We start from the raw sequence: 27,776 nt of genomic DNA, 5'->3' as shown, positions 1-27,776 counted from the left end.
CACCCTCTCCAGCATTTATTGCTTGTAGACTTTTGGATCGCAGCCATTCTGACTGGTGTGAAATGGTACCTCATAGTGGTTTTGATTTGCATTTCTCTGATAATGAGTGATGTTGAGCATCTTTTCATGTGTTTGTTAGCCATCTGTATGTCTTCTTTGGAGAAATGTCTATTTGGTTCTTTGGCCCATTTTTTGATTGGGTCATTTATTTTTCTGGAATTGAGCTGTAGGAGTTGCTTGTATATTTTTGAGATTAGTCGTTTGTCTGTTGCTTCATTTGCTATTATTTTCTCCCATTCTGAAGGCTATCTTTTCACCTTGCTTATAGTTTCCTTTGTTGTGCAGAAGCTTTTAAGTTTAATTAGGTCCCATTTGTTTATTTTTTCTTTTATTTCCAATATTCTGGGAGGTGGGTCATACAGGATCCTGCTGTGATATATGTCGGAGAGTGTTTTGCCTATGTTCTCCTCTAGGAGTTTTATAGTTTCTGGTCTTACGTTTAGATCTTTAACAAATGATATGTTATATATAATGTTTTATTTAATCTCTATTCTCTGGTTGACAGATTTTCCTTTTAATTCTTCCATCTTCTATTGACAGCAATATGTCATAGATTTTTATCCATTTCAAATAAACCAGTTCTTCCCACCAAAATTTTCACTTTCTCCTGGCTTCATGCTTTTTTAAGAATGATATTTCTAGAAAACATTCCATCTACTTCATATATTCCTGGTACAAAACAGTAGGTTAGTAAATTGTTTTTGAGAGAAATAAGAAAAAGAGGAAGGGACTGTTATTTAGTGTTACTGTATCAGACACCACTATGCTTTATTATCACCTTGTTACCAACTAGGCAGATTCCCAGGTAAAATAATTTGTACATGACAACAGTTAATAAGCAGCAGGTTCAAGATTTTAACTCCAGTCTTTCTGACTCTAAAGCTACTTTCTACTTCATCCATGTCTTTGTAGAAGTATATAATCTGCTAATCTTTTGCAGTGATTTCTTAATATTAAAATAAGTAAAAGAGATAGAGATGGTAGTACTTATGAATGGTGATTCTATTTCTACACCAAATCTTGCATATAAACTGATTCTATTTCTACACCAAATCTTGCATATAAACTATTTTTATCATAGATAGATAGATAGTGAAGTCGTTCAGTCGTGTCCGACTCTTTGCGACCCCAGGAACAGTAGCCAACCAGGCTCCTCCGTCCATGGGATTTTCCAGGCAAGAATACTGGAGTGGGTTGCCATTTCTTTCTCCAGGGCATCTTCCTGACCCAGGGATTGAACCCGGGTCTCCCGCACTGTAGGCAGACGCTTTACCGTCTGAGCCACCAGGGAAGTCATACCTCCCACTATTTTTCTATTTCAGGCATTTGTTACATCCCATTAGATTTCCATAATAACCACTTCCTTTCTCTCTGGTTCACTTCTACACCTAAGTAAAGTTCTCAAAGCATATCTTTTATCTTGTCATTCTTCTGCTTTAAAGCATTTCAAGGTTTCTAATTATCTACAAGATAAACTTCAGTTTATGTTCTTAATCCATGTGGTCTCACTGTGCTTAATCACACACCTACACTGAACTATTTACATCTTTTGGTCTAATCATCACTTTTCCAAATTCATACTTAGATTTTTCCTCTCACTCCACCTGGGATAATCCCTTGTTTTGCCATCATTTATAGAAATATTTCTCAGTTGAAAGTAAAATGCTGCCTATTCAATAAATAGTGCTCAGGATCCCACCTGAAAGTGGTCTCTCTTGCGTCTCTTTTCACAGCACTTTGTAGCTCTGTGATAGCTGAAGTTATTAAGGATGCTTAGACTGCAAGAAAAAGAATTTGACGTGACAACTTTTTTTCATATATTTGAAGGGCCCTCAGCAAAAGGAGTACATCAAGGCTGTATATTGTCACCCTGTTTATTTAACTTATATGCAGAGTACATCATGAGAAATGCTGGACTGGAAGAAACACAAGCTGGAATCAAGATTGCCGGGAGAAATATCAGTAACCTCAGATATGCAGATGACACCACCCTTAAGGCAGAAAGTGAAGAGGAACTCAAAAGCCTCTTGATGAAAGTGAAAGTGGAGAGTGAAAAAGTTGGCTTAAAGCTCAACATTCAGAAAACGAAGATCATGGCATCTGGTCCCACCACTTCATCGGAAATAGATGGGAAAACAGTGGGAACAGTGTCAGACTTTATTTTTCTGGGCTCCAAAATCACTAGAGATGGTGACTGCAGCCATGAAACTAAAAGACACTTACTCCTTGGAAGGAAAGTTATGACCAACCTAGATAGCATATTCAAAAGCAGAGACATTACTTTGCCAACAAAGGTTCATCTAGTCAAGGCTTTTTGCGACCCCAGGAACAGTAGCCAAGACTAGACAAGGTTTTTCCTGTGATCATGTATGGATGTGAGAGTTGGACTGTGAAGAAGGCTGAGCGCCAAAGAATTGATGCTTTTGAACTGTGGTGTTGGAGAAGACTCTTGAGAGTCCCTTGGACTGCAAGGAGATCCAACCAGGCCATTCTGAAGGAGATCAGCCCTGGGATTTCTTTGGAAGGAATGCTGTTAAAGCTGAAGCTCCAGTACTTTGGCCACCTCATGCAAAGAGTTGACTTATTGGAAAAGACTCTGATGCTGGGAGGGAATGGGGGCAGGAGGAGAAGGGGACGACAGAGGATGAGATGGCTGGATGGCATCACTGACTCAATGGACGCGAGTCTGAGTGAACTCCAGGAGTTGGTGATGGACAGGGAGGCCTGGCGTGCTGCGATTCATGGGGTCGCAAAGAGTCGGACATGGCTGAGTGACTGATCTCTCTCTCTCTCTCTCAGATGGAAGAAGGGTAGGCTCACTCATGGTGGTCCTTAAAGGAAGAACAAGGACCAGTGTGAATATATTATGATGGAATAAGTTGCAGCAACTTTAGTATCTGCTTCAAGAAATATTGAATTCTTTCTTCAAAGAAAGTATTTCAGTAAAATCTGGATGTTCCCTGATTGTGGATATTACAGGATTAATCACCATTATTTATCTTATAGTAGTTTGCATTCATGATATTTTCCTTACAAGACCTGAGCTCTTTGAGAAGAAGAACTTTTGTTTATAGCTGTGTCTCTCATCATGTTTATTGGTTTGGCTTTGTTACACCAAGAAAATATAAACACATGCCTTTAGTACCACATGGTATAAATATAAAATCATTTTATTAAGAGAAAAACCTTAAAGGAAATAAATAGCAAAGTGTACCATCATCTAAATTCTCATAGTCCCAAATAGAAGTGGGCTTAGTTTCCCTTGGGTCCAGGCACCATGCAAAGTGCTCAGCTGAAGGGACATCAGGGGTAGGATACATCCTGTGTGTGTGTGTGTGTGTGCGCACGCGCACATGTGCACACTCAGTCATGTCCGACTCTTTGCAACCCCATGGATTGTAGTCCACCAGGCTCCTCTGTTCATGGGATATCCCAGACAAAAATACTGGAGGAGTTGCCATTTCCTACTCCAGGGGATCCTCCCAACCCAGGGATTGAAACTGCATCTCTTGCATTTCCTGAACTGGCAGGTGAATTCCTTAGCACTGCACCATCTCAAAAGCCCATAGGATGCATCTAGACGAGCTGTTTTCCTGCTGGCCTTGTTAGAAAGGAGGAGTTTCTGGATCTCAGACTCTAATATTAATCTATTTTTCTCTTGAGCTAAGACTTACTGAGCTAATTTCTCACTAAATTATCCAGATTGAGGAAATGAGTCACCCAGATCTGTTTCTTCTTATGCTTGCAATGCCTTTGCATAAAAACAATTACTCCTTAAAAGCAGTACTAAAAGAGAAAGAAGGTAAATAGATCTCTATCATGTTATATACTTATTTAGCACAGGAAAAGAGAGTAGGAAATGGAAATAAATCTTTGGACTTTTGTATCCAGTTAGAAATTAATAAATAATGTGTCCAGTAAGGAAGGTGTCAATTCATCAATTGGAAGAAGCAGAAACCAGCAACTCTGGCTGACTGTGGGAAAGGTTACGTACTGCAAGAAGGGCACTGAAGGAGGAGCTGGATGACTGGGGGCCTGGGCTTGTGAGGTTTAGAAACCAAGGCAGGAGCAGAAGAATAGAAACAGGAGAGCTAGGAAAGCTCTGAGGGTAAGAACTGGTTGATACTGATAATGCTACCTCAGGGATGGAACTTGAAAACATGCTGCTAAGTGAACGAATCCATGCACAAAAAGCCGCACATTATATAATTTAATTTATATGAAATACCCATCATACTTAACTCCACAAAGACATAAAGCAAATCAGTGGTTGCCTAGGCTAAGGAGAAGGGAGAATGGGCCATGAAGTGAGTGCTTAATAGGCTTAGGGTTTCCTTTTAGTAAGATGAATGTGTCTTGGAACAAGATTAAAGGTGACAGTTGTACAACATTGTGAATGTGCTAAATGCCAATGAGTTGTACACTTGAAAACACTCAATGATTAATTTTAGGTTGATCTTATAAAATTTTATCTCAGTTAACAGAAACAAACAGACTGGTTGGGACTACTCTGGGAGAAATGGAATTTCAATTGTTTCTTCTATTTTTGCTTCACTTACCCCAAATTACAACTTTTCATTTTGGCCAAATTTAGGCTATATGCCATCCTTCTTATTGAATACAGGTAATGAAAGAAAGTGGAGAAGGCAATGGCACCCCACTCCAGTACTCTTGCCTGGAAAATCCCATGATGGAGGAGCCTGGTATGCGGTAGTCCATGGGGTCGCTAAGAGTCAGACATGACTGAGCGACTTCACTTTCACTTTTCACTTTCATGCGTTGGAGAAGGAAATGACCACCCACTCCAGTGTTCTTGCCTGGAGAACCCCAGGGATGGGGGAGCCTGGTGGGCTGCTGTCTATGGGATCGCACAGAGTCGGACACGACTGAAGCGACTTAGCAGCGGCAATGAAAGAAAGAATCCTCCTCTAAAGCTTCTGAGCCAGAGTTATACCCTAAAATTTCATGGACCTGCAAGATTACAGAGACAATGGGGAATTTGTCATTTCCTCAAAGTAATAACATGCTGTTAGGAAGTGATGGTGGGTATGGGTCATACACAAACATGCCTAAAACATTCTTATTATTGGCAAAAAATCAGTAATCAGGGATAAAATAATTTTTGTAAGGAAAACTGGTAAAGATGTTTTTAAAAAGGAAACAAGTGTCCTTACACATATTTATTACTGCTTTAAGAATTTAGCCTTTTCTTAAAATATATATATAGCTACATTGTATGCAAACGATTGCTCGTAATACAAAAATAGCTAAGGTGGCACAGTGATAAAGAATCCACCTGCCAATGCAGGAGATACAAGGGACGCCGGTTTGATCTCTGGGTCAGAAAAATCCCCTGGAATAGGAAATGGCAACCCACTCCAGTGTTCTTGCCTGGAAAATTCCAAGGACTGATAAACCCGGCAAGCTACAGTTGATGGGGTGGCGAAGAGTTGGACATGATTGAGTGATTGAGCATGGACACATGCATTTCCTTTGAATAGTTCCTAGAATGCATATGTGCAGAATTCAGAGGATAAATAGAGCTGACAAACAGCCCCTTTGATGTCCACTGGGATGTAATACATATTTTTCAAACATTGTGGGAAAAGAGAAATCACAATTAGTTCTCCTTTTTTCATTAATCATAGTTCTCATTCTCAAGAGTCATTGTGGGATTATATTTGGTTAAAACTTAGTAATTTAGATGAATCTCCTTGAGATGTTTCAATAGGTCTGAGGTAGGATTACTGAGGAAAAATACAGTAATAAACAGACACTTGGCTCTTGGGGGGGGAGGAGCCAAGATGGCGGAGGAGTAGGACGGGGAGAACACTTTCTCCCCTACAAATTCATCAAAAGAGCATTTAAACATCAAGTAAATTCCACAAAACAACTTCTGAATGCCGGCAGAGGACATCAGGCACCCAGAAAAGCAACCCAACTCTTCGAAAGGAGGTAGGAAAAAATATTAAAAACAAAAAAAAAGAGACAAAAGAGGGAGGGACGGAGTTCCGTCCCGGGAAGGGAATCTTAAAAAGAGAGAAGTTTCCAAACACCAGGAAACCTTCTCACTGCCGAATCTGTGCCGAGCTTTGGAAGCACAGAGGGCAACATAACAGGGAGAAAAAATAAATAAACAATTAAAACTCGCAGATTGCGAGCCCTACGGTAACTCCCAGCGGAGAAGCAGCGCAGACGCCTGCATCCGCCATTAGCAAGCCGGGGCTGGGCAGGGAGGCACGGCGTGGGCTGCATCGCTGAGAGTAAGAATCTGGCCTGAATACCCTGAGCGCTATCTGAGCGAAATAATTTGGGCTAGCAAACCAGACTGTGGGATATCTACCACGCGAAAAGCCAGCCCTAACCTAAGACCACCAGGCCCGCGCACGGAACAAAGGACTGAACAGAGATAGCCGGCTGCAGATCTTCCCCCTCCGGTGACAGGCAGCCAGAGCCGGAAGGGGGCAATCGCAGCCCCAGAGAGACATTATCTATAAAACTGTAAGCAGGCTTCTTTGCTAACTAAAACTTCTTGGGGGTCTGGACGGTCAACATCTGCCTGAGAAGGTGCGCTGGTTTTACACCCAGATAACCGAGTGGCGGGGAGGCGATAAGTCGCAGCATTGGCGCTCGCCAAACACCTCATCACCTGAGCTGCTCGGACCTGGGAAGAGCACAAAACGCAGGCCCAACTGAGTCTGCGCCTCTGAGGACTACCCGAGTGCCTGAACCTGAGCGGCTTGGACCTGGGAGGTGCATGCAGCCCAGGGCCAGCCTTGGATTGTTCCCGGCGGAACAACCTAGAGTCCGAGCAGTGTGGACAGGGAGGCTACACGCACCGTGAGCGGGGGCAGACCCAGGGTGGCTGAGGCACTGCGAGCCCACGCCAGTGTTATTTGTTTGCAGCATCCCTCCCTCCCTCCCCACAGCGCGACGGAACAAGTAAGCCTTAAAAAAAAAAAAAAAAAAAGTGTCCTCCACCGTGCCCTTTGTGTCAGGGCGGAAACCAGATACTGAAGAGACTAGCAAACAGAAGAAGATATAACAGAGGGAAACACCTTGGAAGCTACAGGCAATAGATCAAAACCCTGTGGTTACTATGGACTACATAGGAAGGGACCTATAGATCTTGAGAAATATAAATCTGACCAAGGAACTAGCCAAAAATGAACTGAACCCACAACACCCACAAAAAAAAAAAACAAAAAAGTCCTAGATATATTTTTATTATTTTTACAATCATTCTTTCTTTTTTTTTTAATTAAAAAAAAAATTTTAAGTCCTCTATTGTTCCTTTAATTTTCACTTTTATAACCTATTACTTTGCAAAAAAAAAAAAAAGACCCTATTTTTTTCTTCTTCAGCAAACTTCATATATATATATATTTTATAATTTTTTGACCTTGTTTTTTTTTTTGCTTGTTTGTTTGTTTTGTTTTTGTTTTTTTCTTCTTTTCTTTAACATTGTATTTTTGAAATTCCAAACTCTACTCTAGATTTTTAATTTTCGCTTTTTGGTATATGTTATCAATTTTGTACCTACAGTTTTTTTTTTTAATATAATTTCTGTGACTTTTTTTTTTTTCTTCTCTGTTTCTTTCTCTTCTTCTTTTATATAACATTGTATATCTGAAATTCCAAACTTTACTCTAGATTTTTAATTTATGCTTTTTGGTATTTGATATCAATTTTGTATCTGTATTTTCTTTATAATTTTTGTGACATTGTTCGTATTTGTTTGTTTGTTTTCTCTCTTTATTTTTCTTCTTCTTTTTTTTTTTTAACATTGTATTTTTGAAATTCCAAACTCTACTCTAGATTTTTAATTTTTGCTTTCTGGTATTAGTTATCAATTTTGTACCTGTACTTTCTTTATAATTTTCACGACCTTGTTTGTTTTTGTTTGTTCATTTTTTCTCTCTTTCTTTTCCTTCTTCTTTTCTTTAACATCGTATTTTTGAAATTCCAAACTCTACTCTAGATTTTTAATTTTTGCTTTTATGTATTTGATACCAATTTTGTACCTTTAAGGACCCAATCTTCAGGACCCATTTTTCACTAGGGAGTGAGATTACTGGCTTGACTGCTCTCTCTCCCTTTGGACTCTCCTTTTTCTCCACCACGTCGCCTGTGTCTCCTCCCTAACCCCTCTCTACTCTACCCAACTCTGTGAACTTCTGTGTGTTCCAGACGGTGGAGAACACTTAGGGAACGGATTACTGGCTGGATCTGTCTCCCTCCTTTTCATTCCCCCCTTTTATCCTTCTGGCCACCTCTGTTACCTTCCTCCTTCTTCTCTTCTCTGTATAACCCCGTGAACATCTCTGAGTGGTCCAGTTGTGGAGTGCACATAAGGAAGTGACTACTGGCTAGCCCACTCTCTCCACTATTGATTCACCTCATCTCATTGGGTCACCTCTAACTCCCTCCTCCCTCTTCTCTTCTCCATGTAACCCTGTGAACCTCTCTGAGTGACCCTCACTGTAGAGAAACTTTTCATCTTTAATGTAGATGTTTTATCAATGGTGCTGTATAGAAGGAGAAGTTTTGAAACTACTGTAAAAATAAAACCAATAACCGGAAGCAGGAGACTTAAGTCCAAACCCTGACTCCAGGGAACTCCTGACTCCAAGGAACATTAATTGACAGGAGCTCATCAAATGCCTCCATACCGACACTGAAACCAAGCACCACACAAGGGCCAACAAGTTCCAGGGCAAGACATACCAAGCAAATTCTCCAGCAACAAAGGAACACAGCCCTGAGCTTCAAGATACAGGCTGCCCAAAGTCACCCCAAAACTATAGACATCTCATAACTCATTACTGGACATTTCATTGCACTCCAGAGAGAAGAAATACAGCTCCACCCACCAGAACACCGACACAAGCTTCCCTAACCAGGAAACCTTGACAAGCCACCTGTACAAACCCACACACAGTGAGGAAATGCCACAATAAAGAGAACTCCACAAACTGCCAGAATACAGAAAGGACACCCCAAACTCAGCAATTTAAACAAGATGAAGAGACAGAGGAATACTCAGCAGATAAAGGAACAGGATAAATGCCCACCAAACCAAACAAAAGAGGAAGAGATAGGGAATCTACCTGATAAAGAATTCCGAATAATGATAGTGTAATTGATCCAAAATCTTGAAACTAAAATGGAATCACAGATAAATAGCCTGGAGACAGGGATTGAGAAGATGCAAGAAAGGTTTAACAAGGACCTAGAAGAAATAAAAAAGAGTCAATATATAATGAATAATGCAATAAGTGAAATTAAAAACACTCTGGAGGCAACAAATAGTAGAATAACAGAGGCAGAAGACAGGATTAGTGAATTAGAAGATAGAATGGTAGAAATAAATGAATCAGAGAGGATAAAAGAAAAACGAATTAAAAGAAATGAGGACAATCTCAGAGACCTCCAGGACAATATTAAACGCTACAACATTCGAATCATAGGGGTTCCAGAAGAAGAAGACAAAAAGAAAGACCATGAGAAAATACTTGAGGAGATAATAGTGGAAAACTTCCCTAAAATGGGGAAGGAAATAATCACCCAAGTCCAAGAAACCCAGAGAGTCCCAAACAGGATAAACCCAAGGAGAAACATCCCAAGACACATATTAATCAAATTAACAAAGATCAAACACAAAGAACAAATATTAAAAGCAGCAAGGGAAAAACAACAAATAACACACAAGGGAATTCCCATAAGGATAACAGCTGATCTTTCAATAGAAACTCTTCAAGCCAGGAGGGAATGGCAAGACATACTTAAAATGATGAAAGAAAATAACCTACAGCCCAGATTATTGTACCCAGCAAGGATCTCATTCAAGTATGAAGGAGAAATCAAAAGCTTTTCAGTCAAGCAAAAGCTGAGAGAATTCTGCACCACCAAACCAGCTCTCCAACAAATACTAAAGGATATTCTCTAGACAGGAAACACAAAAACAGTGTATAAACTTGAACCCAAAACAATAAAGTAAATGGCAACGGGATCATACTTATCAGTAATTACCTTAAACGTAAATGGGTTGAATGCCCCAACCAAAAGACAAAGACTGGCTGAATGGATACAAAAACAAGACCCCTACATATGTTGTCTACAAGAGACCCACCTCAAAACAGGGGACACATACAGACTGAAAGTGAAGGGCTGGAAAAAGATTTTCCATGCAAATAGGGACCAAAAGAAAGCAGGAGTAGCAATACTCATATCAGATAAAATAGACTTTAAAACAAAGGCTGTGAAAAGAGACAAAGAAGGTCACTACATAATGATCAAAGGATCAATCCAAGAAGAAGATATAACAATTATAAATATATATGCACCCAACATGGGAGCACCACAGTACGTAAGACAAATGCTAACAAGTATGAAAGGAGAAATTAACAATAACACAATAATAGTGGGAGACTTTAATACCCCACTTACACCTATGGATAGATCAACTAAACAGAAAATTAACAAGGAAACACAAACTTTAAATGATACAATAGACCAGTTAGACCTAATTGATATCTATAGGATGTTTCATCCCAAAACAAGGAATTTCACCTTTTTCTCAAGTACACATGGAACCTTCTCCAGGATAGATCACATCCTGGGCCATAAAGCTAGCCTTGGTAAATTCAAAAAAATAGAAATCATTCCAAGCATTTTTTCTGACGACAATGCAGTAAGATTAGATCTCAATTGCAGGAGAAAAACTATTAAAAATTCCAACATATGGAGGCTGAACAACACACTGCTGAATAACCAACAAATCACAGAAGAAATCAAAAAAGAAATCAAAATTTGCATAGAAACGAATGAAAATGAAAACACAACAACCCAAAACCTGTGGGACACGGTAAAAGCAGTCCTAAGGGGAAAGTTCATAGCAATACAGGCATACCTCAAGAAACAAGAAAAAAGTCAAATAAATAACCTAACTCTACACCTAAAGCAACTAGAAAAGGAAGAAATGAAGAACCCCAGGGTTAGTAGAAGGAAAGAAATCTTAAAAATTAGAGCAGAAATAAATGCAAAAGAAACAAAAGAGACCATAGCAAAAATCAACAAAACCAAAAGCTGGTTCTTTGAAAGGATAAATAAAATTGACAAACCATTAGCCAGACTCATCAAGAAACAAAGGGAGAAAAATCAAATCAACAAAATTAGAAATGAAAATGGAGAGATCACAACAGACAACACAGAAATACAAAGGATCATAAGAGACTACTATCAACAATTATATGCCAATAAAATGGACAACGTGGAAGAAATGGACAAATTCTTAGAAAAGTACAACTTTCCAAAACTGGACCAGGAAGAAATAGAAAATCTTAACAGACCCATCACAAGCATGGAAATTGAAACTGTAATAAAAAATCTTCCAGCAAACAAAAGCCCCGGTCCAGACGGCTTCACAGCTGAATTCTACCAAAAATTTAGAGAAGAGCTAACACCTATCCTGCTCAAACTCTTCCAGAAAATTGCAGAGGAAGTTAAACTTCCAAACTCATTCTATGAGGCCACCATCACCCTAATACCAAAACCTGACAAAGATGCCACAAAAAAAGAAAACTACAGGCCAATATCACTGATGAACATAGATGCAAAAATCCTTAACAAAATTCTAGCAATCAGAATCCAACAACACATTAAAAAGATCATACACCATGACCAAGTGGGCTTTATCCCAGGGATGCAAGGATTCTTCAATATCCACAAATCAATCAATGTAATACACCACATTAACAAATTGAAAAATAAAAACCATATGATTATCTCAATAGATGCAGAGAAAGCCTTTGACAAAATTCAACATCCATTTATGATAAAAACTCTCCAGAAAGCAGGAATAGAAGGAACATACCTCAACATAATAAAAGCTAGATATGACAAACCCACAGCAAACATTATCCTCAATGGTGAAAAATTGAAAGCATTTCCTCTAAAGTCAGGAACAAGACAAGGGTGCCCACTTTCACCATTACTATTCAACATAGTTTTGGAAGTTTTGGCCACAGCAATCAGAGCAGAAAAAGAAATAAAAGGAATCCAAATTGGAAAAGAAGAAGTAAAACTCTCACTGTTTGCAGATGATATGATCCTCTACATAGAAAACCCTAAAGATTCCACCAGAAAATTACTAGAAATAATCAATGACTATAGTAAAGTTGCAGGATATAAAATCAACACACAGAAATCCCTTGCATTCCTATACACTAATAATGAGAAAACAGAAAGAGAAATTAAGGAAACAATTCCATTCACCATTGCAATGGAAAGAATAAAATACTTAGGAATATATCTACCTAAAGAAACTAAAGACCTATATATAGAAAACTATAAAACACTGGTGAAAGAAATCAAAGAGGACACTAATAGATGGAGAAATATACCATGTTCATGGATTGGAAGAATCAATATAGTGAAAATGAGTATACTACCCAAAGCAATTTATAGATTCAACGCAATCCCTATCAAGCTACCAACAGTATTCTTCACAGAGCTAGAACAAATAATTTCACAATTTGTATGGAAATACAAAAAACCTCGAATAGCCAAAGCGATCTTGAGAAAGAAGAATGGAACTGGAGGAATCAAACTGCCTGACTTCAGGCTCTACTACAAAGCCACAGTTATCAAGACAGTATGGTACTGGCACAAAGACAGAAATATTGATCAATGGAACAAAATAGAAAGCCCAGAGATAAATCCACGCACATATGGACACCTTATCTTTGACAAAGGAGGCAAGAATATACAATGGATTAAAGACAATCTCTTTAACAAGTGGTGCTGGGAAATCTGGTCAACCACTTGTAAAAGAATGAAACTGGACCACTTTCTAACACCATACACAAAAATAAACTCAAAATGGATTAAAGATCTAAACATAAGACCAGAAACTATAAAACTCCTAGAGGAGAACATAGGCAAAACACTCTCCGACATACATCACAGCAGGATCCTCTATGACCCACCTCCCAGAATATTGGAAATAAAAGCAAAAATAAACAAATGGGACCTAATTAACCTTAAAAGCTTCTGCACATCAAAGGAAACTATTAGCAAGGTGAAAAGACAGCCTTCAGAATGGGAGAAAATAATAGCAAATGAAGCAACCGACAAACAACTAATCTCAAAAATATACAAGCAACTCCTACAGCTCAACTCCAGAAAAATAAATGACCCAATCAAAAAATGGGCCAAAGAACTAAATAGACATTTCTCCAAAGAAGACATACAGATGGCTAACAAACACATGAAAAGATGCTCAACATCACTCATTATCAGAGAAATGCAAATGAAAACCACTATGAGGTACCATTTCACACCAGTCAGAATGGCTGTGATCCAAAAGTCTACAAGCAATAAATGCTGGAGAGGGTGTGGAGAAAAGGGAACCCTCTTACACTGTTGGTGGGAATGCAAACTAGTACAGCCACTATGGAGAACAGTGTGGAGATTCCTTAAAAAACTGGAAATAGAACTGCCTTATGATCCAGCAATCCCACTGCTGGGCATACACACTGAGGAAACCAGAAGCGAAAGAGACATGTGTACCCCAATGTTCATCGCAGCACTGTTTATAATAGCCAAGACATGGAAGCAACCTAGATGTCCATCAGCAGATGAATGGATAAGAAAGCCATGGTACATATACACAATGGAGTATTACTCAGCCATTAAAAAGAATACATTTGAATCAGTTCTAATGAGGTGGATGAAACTGGAGCCTATTATACAGAGTGAAGTAAGCCAGAAGGAAAAACATAAATACAGTATACTAACGCATATATATGGAATTTAGAAAGATGGTAACAATAACCCAGTGTACGAGACAGCAAAAGAGACACTGATGTATAGAACAGTGTTTTGCACTCTGTGGGAGAGGGAGAGGGTGGGATGATTTGGGAGAATGGCAATGAAACATGTAAAATATCATGTAGGAAACGAGTTGCCAGTCCAGGCTCGATGCACGATGCTGGATGCTTGGGGCTGGTGCACTGGGACGGCCCAGAGGGATGGTATGGGGAGGGAAGAGGGAGGAGGGTTCGGGATGGGGAACACATGTATACCTGTGGTGGATTCATTTTGATATTTGGCAAAACTAATACAATTATGTAAAGTTTAAAAATAAAATAAAATTAGAAAAAAAAAAAAAAAACAACAACAGACACTTGATTTTTAGAACCCAAAGAGTATAAAGAATTCAGCTGCAGTCCATGTCTGTTTCTACTCTTGTATCCAATCTGAACAATGTGCAATGATGCTTTCTCTGTGTGGTGACTAAGAAAGTTGCACCAGATGAAACCCTTAAATGTGTACAAAACTGAGTATAATCAGACCAACATAACTGTTTTATGTATCAAGAAAAAAAAAGCTTGGTTAGTCAAGTGTCTTCTTTGTGACAGTATTTATTGCAACAGAAATTTACCTGAAACACAGACAACTGGTATTGTACCCTTTATAAACTATAATAATATATCAGACAAGTATTCATCCAAATAGGGACTTTACAATACAATTCTATCTGACACACAGGTTGGAAAATGCAGACTTGGATATAGTTACAACAAGAGCAGAAAGACCACTGGATGTGGATTCCAAAGACCTGGGTTTGAGAGCTGAATGCTACAATCTTTGCAAACTAGGGCAGGTCACCTGAATTCTCTGCAACTTAGACTTCTGCCTCACAGTGATGTTGTACAGAATATTATATGTACAACATATCATTTGTTATGATATACTTTCTGTTTGTTTTTTTATGGAATTTTCCTCAAGACACAACTCTATTTTCTCAAAACACTGCTCATGATTTTCACATTGTTCAAGGTAAAATGAGGAAATACAGAAGTCAGTTAGTGCTACAAGTTACCCGTTCTAACAACAACTTTATTCTGCAAATACTGTCCTTCCACTGGCAAAATCACACATTTGCTTCTGTCGTGGGGACGTTCATCCAAGAACTAGTCAGTTTTGACTGTGGCTGCTCCTTATTGCCGACCCTCATCTCTTACTATCTCCTAAACTTAACGCTTCACTTACAATAAGGCTATTTAACACTGGTTCTTAGTTCTAGCCTACTTATCTTCAGTAACACAATTCCTGACAATAAAAGGAAAAAGAAAGCTAGCATGAAATATGGTAGGTTGCAAGGTACAACACTAGGTCAACGGGTTTGGAACTTGTAATAGTAAATACCAGATGGACAGGGGTTGACCTTCACTTATTCTATGTCAGTCAGGGAAATGAGTTGGGGATTGACAGGTGAGTGGTATAGAGAGGGGGAGAATAGTAAAGGAGATGAGAGACTGGGTCAAACTTGAGGAAGGGAAGGATAAACAGAAGTTGTATCCAAGCACAACAGGATATACTTAGATTCTATTTTAGATTATGTCAGATAACACTTTTACCCCTGTAGCTACTGGAAACTGACATTTAATTAGAGAATGACAAGCAAGAAATAGCCAGGTGACATGGAACCACTTAAGAATAAAGCCATCATTATTTCTCTTGCAGTTTGTACTTGCAAAAGTTTTGCATCTTCCTTTACTAAACTTTCACAATATTACTGTGATAAAGATGGTCAAAACCTAACTATTCATTCTCCACTGTGGACTAAACAAAAGGAAATTTGCTTAAATTGTAGTCAAGTAAAATCATCTTGGCTAAAAAGTCCATATCTGTGCTAGAATATATTTTTAAATGAATTTCCCATTTAGTAAACAGTTATTGAATTTACCAGGCTTCTCTCGTTGTAGAGAATCTTGCTGCAATGCAGGAGACCCAAGTTCAATCCTTGGGTCAGGAAGATATTCTGGAGAAGGGAATGGCTACTCACTCCAGTGTTCTTGCCTGTAAAATCCCACAAACAGAGAAGCCTGGTGGGCTATAGTACATGGGATCGCAAAAGTCCTGCACAACTGAGACTAACTTTCACTTTTCATTGAATTTAGTAATTTTTACTTTTTGCAACACATAAGTTTTAAGCCAGGATGATTGCATTGGAAGACCCAAAGTTGAACATAGACACAGGAGGCACAGGTAGCTTTCTACACTGTATGATTAAAAATCACTCGCCCCAAAAAGAATACATTTGAATCAGTTCTAATGAGGTGGATGAAATTGGAGCCTATTATACAGAGTGAAGTAAGCCAGAAGGAAAAACATAAATACAGTATACTAACGCATATATATGGAATTTAGAAAGATGGTAACGATAACCCTGTATACGAGACAGCAAAAGAGACACTGATGTATAGAACAGTCTTATGGACTCTGTGGGAGAGGGTGGGAAGATTTGGAAGAATGGCATTGAAACATATGAAATGTCATGTATGAAACGAGATGCCAGTCCAGGTTCAGTGCACGATGCTGGATGCTTGGGGCTGGTGCGCTGGGAAGGCCCAGGGGGATGGTATGGGGAGGGGGGAGGGAGGAGGGTTCAGGATGGGGAGCATGTGTGTAAAAAAAAAAAAAAAAAAAAAATCACTCGCCCTTAACTTTTTTCCCAAAAGACTATCACATTTCCTGAATTTTTCACATTATTGACTTTTGGGGATGAGCCACTGAGGACTCTACAGTGGAAAATTGTGTCTGGAATACACTGCACTTAATTCTAGTCATCTGCACTTAGACATTATTTTTTAAAGAACAAATTCCAAGAGATTGGAACACAGGTGTAGGGAAGTGAATCCAGAATCACTTAAGTCACGAAAGTCACAAAATTCCCTAGTGGTGGCTTGTGTGCATGAAAATACCTAGAGAAGGTAGTCAGCCATTTGAGAGTACAAAGAACATGTCCAGCAGTTAAATTATCTACTCAGCAAATGTGTACTGAGCCCATATAATAATGTGGAAGACATTGTCCTTGGTGCTGGGGCTAGGGTAGTTAATAAAACGGATAAAAATCTTCGTCCTCATGGACTTTGAATTCTAATCAGAAAGGCAATCAAAAATGGTAAATGAACCAAATATATAGAGTGTTAATTATTGACATGGGTTAAGGTGAAAAGGAAAAGACAAGAAAGGGGCCAAGAGGTCTGCATGTGTGTATGCACATGTGGGTGTGTGCACGCTTCCCAGAAAGGAACTTATAATTTTAGAGAAGGTTGTTTTATGGTGAAGGTTAAAGGAAGCCAAGGAATGAGCCACCAGATATCTGGGGGGAAGGTGCTTCAAGTAGAGGAAATAGCAAAAGGCACTGGATAATCTTATAAGTATAAAAAGAAACGAATTCCAGAAGGAATGATGAAACACTGCAATCCCTTCCTTAATAATTTGGTATAATGCCAGTCTTCCCTTTCTTCTCTTCACCTGGGGGCACATCACCTGATGAGTCAAGTGATGATGGCCTTGACCCATCACTCCCTTTGCCAGTGGGGCCACTGGTTCTTTGTGAAAAGCACTACTATCCATAGGCACTCTTGTGTACATTTCATCTCTTTTCAACCCACATTTTCATCTCCCTCTATTCATCGCTTGACTATTGATTTCTCCATCTCTGGAACTTGATTCCTCTGTCAAATTTTGTGACTTTACTACTCTGTTATCAACTTCACAATGTTCAGGTTTCTTAATTTTCTGTCACAATCTTTCTTTGCCAGCCTTTGATCATCCCCATCACCCTTGCCTTAGATTAGGTCTTTAACTATGATCTAAGTACGGCAACACACTTGCCTGAATAAATTCTACTGCCATCATCTCTCAACAGTGATCCCATCACCTCGTCCCATGTACCACCACTGTGGGCTTTGGACACACAGCCAGTTGCTGCCTGACTATGGAGTTGACACTGCTCCAGGACACTGGAATTGCTTCTTGTTGTCATTTGCTGCTCCTCTGACACTTTGCTCTCCGGAGGCTGATCAATGTGCAGTTCTAGTGCAAATACCACTACCAGCTGCCACAGAACTCTGCCCAGCTTCTTAAAGTGAAGGAAATCCCATTTCCTTCCAGGAGGTTTGTAGCTTTTTAGTCTCAGCTTTGTCAGCATTTCCAGTATGCCAGCTGATGTTGGGAATGCTGAGTTAGGCTGGTTCTAGAATATGATGGGCTTCTCCAGTGGCTCAGTGGTAAAGAATCTACCTGTAATGCAGAAGATGTGGGTTTGATCCCTGGGTCAGGAAGCTCCCCTGGAAGAGGGCATGGCAACCCACTCCAGTTTCCTGGAGAATGCCATGGACTGAGGAGCCTGGAGTTAGACATGACTGAAGTGACTGAGCACACACATACACTAGAATATGATACCTATCTGGGTACCATTCCCCAAAGGAAGGCAATATTTCCTTTTGAAATTTTCAAATAATTTCTCCTTAGGTAATGAGCTGTTTGCCTGCTTTATCAAGGGAAGCTACCCACAGGTACTCCATGGTGACTTGTCCTCTAAGGGAGGATCTAGATAGGAGGAATTGTTCAAGGATACAAAAATCACTCTCTGGCAAGAAAGAATTAGCTGAATAAAACACCCTTCAGCTAAGAAAATATGAGAAACGTCCTCCTAACCAACCCTTCTCCCAACATATTGATTTCATCTCTCCTGTATTGAGCCTCACAGTAGTAAAAAGAATTGCCCTACGTTTTTATGGAATTAACAATGTAGTTGAGAAGACTAAGATCAACTTACCTTAAGAGGAAGAACACTTTCTTTAGAGTCTCTTCACCCAGAGTTCTCAATTATTTGTTGAGGCTATTGCTGCATAGCGTAGAAAAGAGAAGATAATGTATTAAGTTTCAGATTTGTAAAATGTATAAAAGGCCATTTAAGTTGAGACATCTAAATAAATAATAAAGTAAATAAGGCATAGGTGGGCTTTTTGACATGAAAAGGGCACTAGGGTATCATCAAAATAGTGATGAGAGGGAAAAAAAGAAGAGTAGACTATTATCCTAAAGGAAGTTGATGCTGTTGTTTAGTCTCCCAGTTGTGTCCAACTCTTTGCGACCCCAAGGACTGCAGCATGCCTGGCATCCCTATCCCTCACCATCTCCAGAAGTTTGCCCAAATGTTCATTGCATCAGTGATGCCATCCAGTCATCTCATCCTTTGACGCCCTCTTCTCCTTTTGCCCCCAATCTTTCCCAGCATCAGGGACTTTTCAAATGAGTTGTCTGTTCGCATCAGATGACCAAAATACTGAAGCTTCAGCTTCAGCATCAGTCCTTCCAGTGAATATTCAGGGTTGATCTCCCTTAAGATTGACTGGTTTGATCTCCTTGCCATCCAAGGGGCTTTCCGGAGTCTTCTCCAGCACCACAGTTTGAAGTCATCAATTCTTTGGCATTCTGCCTTCTTTACGGTCCAGTTCTCACAACCGTATGGGACCACTGGGAAGACGATAGCCTTGGCTCTACAGACCTCTGTTGACAGAGTAATGTCTCTGCTTTTCAACACGCTGTCTAGGTTTGTCATTGCTTCCCTGCCAAGAAGCAATCGTTTTCTGATTTCATGGCTGCAGTCACTATTCCCAGTGATTTTGGAGCCAAAGAAGAGGAAATCTGTCACTACTTCCACCTTCGCCCCTTCTATTTGCCATGCAGTAATGGGGTCAGATGCCATGATCTTAAGTTGTTTTCTTTCTTTCTTTTTTTTAATATATAGTTTTAAGCTGACCCTTTCACTCTCCTCCTTCACTCTCATCAAGAGGCTCTGTTGTTTCTCTTCACTTTCTGCCATGAGAGTTGTATCCTCCACATATCTGAGGTTGTTGATGTTTTTCCCACCTATCTTGATTCTGGCTTATCTTGACCCTTCATGGATCACTGCCTTGTCATGGCAAAGGGGCTTGTGTAACTCAATGAAGCTATGACCCATGCCATGCCATTTAGGGCCACCCAAGACAGATGTGTCATAGTAGAGAGTTCTGACAAAACGTGATCCACTGGAGGAGGCAAACCACCCCAGTATACTTGCTGTGAGAACCTCATGAACTATCTTAAGGAAGTTGCTGCTGCTGCTAAGTCACTTCAGTCGTGTCCGACTCTGTGCGACCCCATAGAGAGCAGCCCACCAGGCTCCTCCGTCCCTGGGATTCTCCAGGCAAGAACACTGGAGTGGGTTGCCATTTCCTTCTCCAATGCATGAAAGTGAAAAGTGAAAGTGAAGTCACTCAGTCATGTGCAACTCTTCGTGACCCCATGGACTGCAGCCTACCAGGCTCCTCCACCCATGGAATTTTCTAGGCAAGAGTACTGGAGTGGGGTGCCATTGCCTTCTCCATATTAAGGAAATTAGGTATCATTAAAGATTATGCTGCTTGAGATTTCAATCAGGTCGGTTCAGTTCAGCCGCTCAGTCATGTCTGACTCTTTGCAACTCCATAGACGGCAGCACGCCAGGCCTCCCTGTCCATTACCAACTCCCGGAGTTTACTCAAACTCATGTCCATTGATTCGGTGATGACATCCAACCACCTCATCCTCTGTTATCCCCTTCTCCTGCCTTCAATCTTTCCCAGCATCATGGTCTTTTCAAATGAGTCAGTTCTTCGCATGAGGTGGCCAAAGTTTTGGAGTTTCTACCTCAGCATTCAGTCCTTCCAATGAATATTCAGGACTGATTTCCTTTAGGATGGACTGGTTGGATCTCCTTGCAGTCCAGGGGACTCTCGAGAGTCTTCTCTAACACCACAGCTTTCTTTATAGTCCAACTCTCACATCCATACATGACTACTAGAAAAACCACAGCCTTGACTAGATGGATCTTTGATGGCAAAGTAATATCCTTGCTTTTTAATATGCTGTCTAGGTTGGTTATAACTTTTCTTCCAAGAAATAAGCATCTTTTAATTTCATGGCTGCAGTCACCATCTGCAGTGATTTTGGAGCCCCCCAAATGTAAAGTCTCTCACTGTTTGCACTGTTTCCCCATCTATTTGCCATGAAGTGATGGGACCGAATGCCATGATCTTATTTTTCTTAATGCTGAATTTAAACCAACCTTTTCACTCTCTTCTTTCACTTTCATCAAGAGGCTCATTAGTTCTTCTTTACTTTCTGCCATAAGGGTGGTGTTATCTGCATATCTGAGGTTATTGATATTTCTCCCGCAATCTTGATTCCAGCTTGTGCTTCATCCAGCCCAGCATTTCTCATGATATATCCTGCATATAAGTTAAATAAGCAGGGTGACAATATACAGCCTTGACCTACTCCTTTCCTTATTTGGAACCAGTCTGTTTTTCCATGTCCAATTCTAACTGTTGCTTCCTGACCTGGATACAGAATTCTCAAGAGGCAGGTCAGGTGGTTTAATATTCCCATCACTTTAAGAATTTTTCAGAGTTTGCTGTGGTCCACACAGCCAAAGGCTTTGGCATAATCAACAAAGCAGAAGTAGGTGTTTTTCTGGAACTCTCTTGCTTTTTCAGTGATCCAACAGAGTTGGCAAATTGATCTCTGGTTCCTTTCCCTTTTCTAAATCCAGCTTGAACATCTGGAAGTTCATGGTTCATATACTGTTGAAGCCAGGCTTGGAGAATTTTGAGCATTACTTTACTAGCATGTGAGATGATTGCAATTATGCAGTAGTTTGAGCATTCTTTGGCATTGCCTTTCTTTGGGATTGGAATGAAAACGGACCTTTTCAAGTCCTGTAGCTACTGCTGAGTTTCCCAAATTTGCTGGCATACTGACTGCAACACTTTCACAGCATCATCTTTTAGGATTTGAAATAGGTCAACTGGAATTCCATCACCTACACTAGCTTTGTTCATAGTGATGCTTCCTAAGACCCACTTGACTTCTCATTCCAGGATGTCTGGCTCTAGGTTGCTGATCACACCATCATGATTATCTGGGTCATGAAGATATTCTTTGTATAGTTCTTCTGTGTATTCTTGCCACTTCTTCTTAATATCTTCTGCTTTTGTTAAGTCCATACTATTTCTGTCTTTTATTGTGCCCATCTTTGCATGAAATATTCCCTTGGTATCTCTAATTTTCTTGAAGAGATCTCTAGTCTTTCTCACTCTATTGTTTTCTACTATTTCTTTGCACTAACCACTGAGGAAGGCTTTCTTATCTCTCCTTGCTTGTTTTTGGAACTCTGCATTCAGATCTTTCCTTTTCTCCTTTGCCTTTCACTTCTCTTCTACTCACAACTATTTGTAAAGCCTCCTCAGACAATCATTTTGCCTTTTTGCATTTCTTTATCTTGGGCATAGTCTTGATCACTGCCTCCTGTACAATGTCATGAACCTCCATCCATAGTTCTTCAGGCACTCTGTCTATCAGATCTAATCTGATAGGTTTCAATAAGTAATGATTGTAATAAGTAATAATGATTCAATAAGTAATGATCTGAGAGGTTTCAATAAGTAATGATAAAACCCGTTGTTTATTCTTTATCAATGGAGTTATCTCATTTTAACTTCTCAAAAACCTTATGGGGTAGATATTATAATCCCTTGGGTTTTTTTTTTTTTTTTTTTTACAGATGACATTCAGACCACATAGCTTACTTTCCAAGATCATACCCAAGAATCTGGACTTCAGAGCTGCACTGAAAAAGACTAATGACTTGATGGCTTCTGAGATTTTATATATTGCTACATATTGTGAATTGCTTTGACTTTATGCTTGTGTGTAGGTATGTACATATATATATAGATGGCTAGGTGTTTGGTTTTGCCTCTGATCCTTAAACTAATCTTGTCTCTAATCAGAGGAAATGTATAAGATCCTGGACTCATAACCCAGAGCCTTAACCTTCTCTTCTATCTTTGACTCATTCAGGTCTTATACCTAATATTAAAGACTGAGTTCTCATCTTGTAATCCTCATCCAGGACTTCTTGTCCCTTTTTATTTCCATCTTGATTATGTGGGCAGTATTCCAGGTCTGCCTTTTGCATACTCTTCTGCTATGAAATTACAGTACTCAAGTGTATGAACTCGAATCTTTAATGTGTGAATCTTCCAAGTATTCAAGTTTACACAAAGCTCAGTTTGATGAAGCCCTCTCTCATGTGAGAAAATAAATCTAAGAAACTTTTCTGATGGTAACATACCAGCTTTGGTGATTGATTGCATCAGCAGGGAGAAAGTATTATCTGCATTATTACTCTCACTTTCTCTCTAGCTAGATAGATGGGATATTGAACATGAGCCTGCCCCACATTTCTGGCCTGAATTGTTGGATGAATGTTGATGCCTCCATTTGAGATACAGAGGAATTAATAATAGAAGATGGGGCCAAGAAAAGGATTAAGAATGAAGCCAGTCTGCTGACTAGCTGGCTGGTGGTGCCATCAACTAAAATAGAAAATCCAAGAGAGAAGAATGGGGAGACTATAGTAAATTATGAATGTAATTTTGGACATAATAAGTTTAATATGCCTTTGAGAATGAAGATAAATATATAACTCTTGACTTTAGAAGAGGGTTAATGTTAGAAAAATATGGAAGTTATCTGTATATAATTTTATGTATCTATAGTGGCTGTATCACTGAATTGCTTGAAAAAGGAGAGAACATATTAATTCCCAATAATATTTAAAACTATATCTTATATGAAAATATGGTTGGTCCTCTGTATCTACAGAGATTGAAGAAATAGTTGATACATAGGGCCAAATATCCCTAGAGAAGGAAATGGCAACCCACTCCAGTACTCTTGCCTGGAAAATCCCATGGATGGAGGAGCCTGGTAGGCTACAGTCCACGGGATTGCAAGGAGTTGGACATGACTGAAAGACTTCACTTTAGGGCCAACTATGGTATGCCACTTTATATATGAAACTCCAACATTTTCTGATTTTTTATATCCCCTTGTGAATATTGAGGGATAACTGTAATGGTAATATAGTAAGGGATAACTGTAATGCGAGGATTTGTGCTTTCTTACACTTATGTAAAAGCCAAATAAAATTTTATATTGATATTTTTATTGACTATAACTTACAGCCTAAATAAAAGCAGTGTACTTGCTTTGCAAATGTAACATCAACACAAGACCCTTGGCTTGACCAGATTTTTGCCCTAAAGTTCCACTCATGTAAAATTTTGAATCCATCTTTGTTTGTGTAACATATAAGTTTTTGGGATTCACTTTTATTAAGATATTCAAGACTTTGCTGGCTATACATTCAGTATGTTTTAAGAGGAGTTCTACTTTTATTTACTCTTGAATAGTATATGATATAATTCATGAGGACAGTAAGTAATTTCTCACTAAAATTAGAAAGTGAATAGGAATAGAAGTATAGCATTATATGTTTCTGAAACCCAATCTTGTGCCTACTATTTACAATAATAGTTGAATTTATAGAATATCATCAATTTAAAAACACTTATAGATAACAATTTCAAATTTTATTAGTTGATTACTCAAAGACAATGTTTGTATTTAGTCATAACACTACATTACTCTATAAGCTAATTTTTCTACTTGTCTCATTTCCATTTATATCGTATTACTTTGTATTAAATTAAAATAAATTTACATTAAACTTAGCATTAGGGTTGAGAGAAAGAATTTTTATTCAACAAGTAGAGAGTGATTTTTAAATTTACATATATTTTCAGAATTATATTTTGTGAACTTTTCTTACAATATTATGAAATTAAAATAATGATTATGAACTTACAAACTTAAAAGCACCTATTGGACAGATGATTAAAAGTCTCAGAAATTATTGTAAACACTATTTTGATAATAAACATTTTGTGCCAAAATATATCCTGAAGAAAGTGAAAGTGAAAGTATTAGTCACTCAGTTGTGTCCAATTCTTTGTGACCCTATGGACTGTAGCCTGCCAAGCTCCTCTGTTCAATTCTCCAGGCAAGAATACTGGAGTGAGTTGTCATTCCCTTCTCCAAAATACAGCCTATTCTGTCTATATTCTTTCAATAAGCTTTCTTATACTTGGTCATAATCTTTTATCAACTTTCTTATGAAAGGCAAGCATGGTGCTATCTGCGACTGTGAACTATTAGATAGATGAGACGTCAATAAAAGAATTAGTCCTGATTTTCTAACTTTCTGACTTTAAATCATTTAGAAAATTATTTTTTAACATTATTCAGTGATTGAAAACTCATTTCCTTCTCAAATGTGTGTTCTGCACTGCAAGTAAACATTTTTAATAATATGCTTGTATGTTGCTTAATAGTAGGAAGTGTGTCTTTTCCATTTTTGGTAACACCAGGCTTCCCAGATGGCACTGTGGTAAAGCATCTGCCTGCCAAAGCAGGTGACAAAAGAGACATGGGTTCAGTCCTTGGGTTAAGAAGATCGCCTGGAGGAGGAAATGGCAACCCACTCCAGTATTCTTGCCTGGAAGATCCCATGAACAGGGGAGCCTGGCGGGCTACAGTCCATGGGGTCACAAAAAGTCAGACATGACTGAGTGACTGAGTGCACAGTATGCGGCACAATCCTTAACACGTAGTAGGTGCTTTATGTCTGTCAACTAATGGAAGAGGCTTTTTTTTTCCACATTTATTGAGTAGCATCCATAATTCTCTGGTGATATAAAAATGTTCTCAGTTTAGATAGGAACCAGGGCTATGCATTTTAAACTGAGCCACTCTTAAAAATATTTTAACAAATATTCCTTTCTTCCTTCTAGGTTAAGTCAAAAGTTATCTATTCTGAAAAATAATTTTAAACTGAAATCAATCATTCATATCTAACTACTCAGCGAGAGTATAATATGGCCTATATGTTGAACATCATTTATGTAACTTACAGCCTTCCTGAGCTGTATTCCATTAAAGAGATCCTCCTGCTTTGATTTGGTTAAGGGTTCTTCTAAAAAGAATGAAAAGAAAAAGTCTGCGATAATAATTAGTATTCAAGAGTAGACTCTGATGCAAGGCCATAGTCTGCATTTCAGTGATTGAGAACTGAACTTTCTAAATTTTATTATCTATTATTAGAATAGACTTAGGGACTTAGTCCATAGATTTTTACATAAGCATTCCAGACATAAAGAGGATGAGAAAAAAGCCTGTCCCTTTCTAGTCCTGAGGAAATATGTGAAGGAAAGAGAGATGTGGGAGAATATGATAAACAGATATAGCCTTTCTATGAGTAAAGCTTCCAGTGGGAGCAGAGTGAAGCCTTGAATGAGGCCATCACCATTTGGGACTCTGGGTGGAGGCACCCTCATAGTTTTCCTTTCTTTGTATCATCTTAGCAAGGTCTCAGCGATAAGAGAGTTATTTTAAAGATACAACCTGAAATTTTATTTTTTTCAGTTCACTCTTGCTCTTTCCTGTACATTATAGGCCCCCGAGTAGCTAAGCATCTGACTGACAGTGTGTCAAGACTCGGCAGCGTGGTGGATTTCTGTGCGTGGATCACCTAGGCTTGTATGGAATGGGGCAGTCAGCTTACTGTTTATAGCAGCAAGATGAGCAAAAGTGAGGCTGAACCCACTAGGGGAGAAATCTACACATCACAGAGGCCAAAAAGAATGGTTCACGGTTTTCTTATTCACCTCGCAGCACTGGAGGACCACAGAGCATCCAGAAACCAGGCCAAAGGAACACAACCAGAAGGCTGGCAGAGCCAGACTACTTCACCAAAGGAGCCTCCCACCCCGGTCACCCTGACGCCTACCCAGACGCCCTCCCTGTTGGAGAGGAAACTGGGAGCCAGAACAAGAGTAAGAAATCGGAGAGACATGATAGTTTCCTGCACTTTCTGAATATTACCCAATATATTATTTCAATTGTCCTACTGGATTAAGTTTTAGTTAATGCTTCTCTGAATAAACCAGAGGAGGGACCTCTTAAAGAAGACCAGATCAGCTACATAAAAAGTAAAGAAATCGTATGCTGTCTAGGAATTAAATTTTGTAACCCAGCTTCATATTTCTATTAGAAAAAAAATGAAATTTATTCTCCCCAAATATTTAATTGTACATCTATTCCTTTAATATCTTTTATAGCAAATTATATTTATATATATTTATATTTATTTATGTGTATATATATATATATATATATATATATATATATATATATATATCTGTCTTTGTACTAGTCTTCAAGGCTGCTCTACAGAGTACCACAAACTGGGTGGCTTCAGGAACAGAAATTTACTTTTGCATAGTTCTAGAGCTTAGAAGTCCAAGATCAAGGTGTTAGTGGAATTGGTTTCTGGTGAGACGTCTCTCTTTGGTTAATTCTTGGTGTATTTTCAAATGAACTTTTCTTGGTGTATGAGCTCTTCCGGTGTCTCTTCCTCTACTTATAAGGACACTAGTCATTTTGGGTGAGGGCCCCACCATTTTGACCTCATTTAACCAACCTAGATAGTATATTCAAAAGCAGAGACATTACTTTGCCGACAAAGGTCCGTCTAGTCAAGGCTATGGTTTTTACTGTGGTCGTGTATGGATGTGAGAGTTGGACTGTGAAGAAGGCTGAGCGCCGAAGAATTGATGCTTTTGAACTGTGGTGTTGGAAAAGACTCTTGAGAGTCCCTTGGACTGCAAGGTGATCCAACCAGTCCATTCTGAAGGAGATCAGCCCTGGAATTTCTTTGGAAGGACTGATGCTAAAGCTGAAACTCCAGTACTTTGGCCACCTCATGCGAAGAGTTGACTCATTGGAAAAGACTCTGATGCTAGGAGGGATTGGGGGCAGGAGGAGAAGGGGATGACAGAGGATGAGATGGCTGGATGGCATCACTGACTCGATGGACGTGAGTCTGAGTGAACTCCGGGAGTTGGTGATGGACAGGGAGGCCTGGC

General features: G+C 39.1%; 1 long non-coding RNA gene across 1 annotated transcript; it reads left to right on the top strand.

Annotated features, from left to right (window-relative positions):
- The first annotated feature begins 5,846 nt into the window (after positions 1–5,846).
- Positions 5,847–26,851, top strand: LOC147374278 (uncharacterized). The gene is made up of 3 exons (XR_015162581.1): positions 5,847–6,015; positions 22,508–22,660; positions 26,524–26,851. It is a non-coding gene; the product is annotated as an uncharacterized LOC147374278 (long non-coding RNA).
- Positions 26,852–27,776: the final 925 nt, after the last annotated feature.

The sequence above is a fragment of the Bos grunniens genome, chromosome 4, assembly GCF_055505025.1.
Source record: "Bos grunniens cultivar Pamir isolate PY7600 chromosome 4, Bosgru_T2T1.0, whole genome shotgun sequence".
Classification (NCBI taxonomy): Eukaryota; Metazoa; Chordata; class Mammalia; order Artiodactyla; family Bovidae; genus Bos; species Bos grunniens.
The sequence above is the reverse complement of the archived record's forward strand: the minus strand, read 5'-3'. Positions and strand labels throughout refer to the sequence as shown.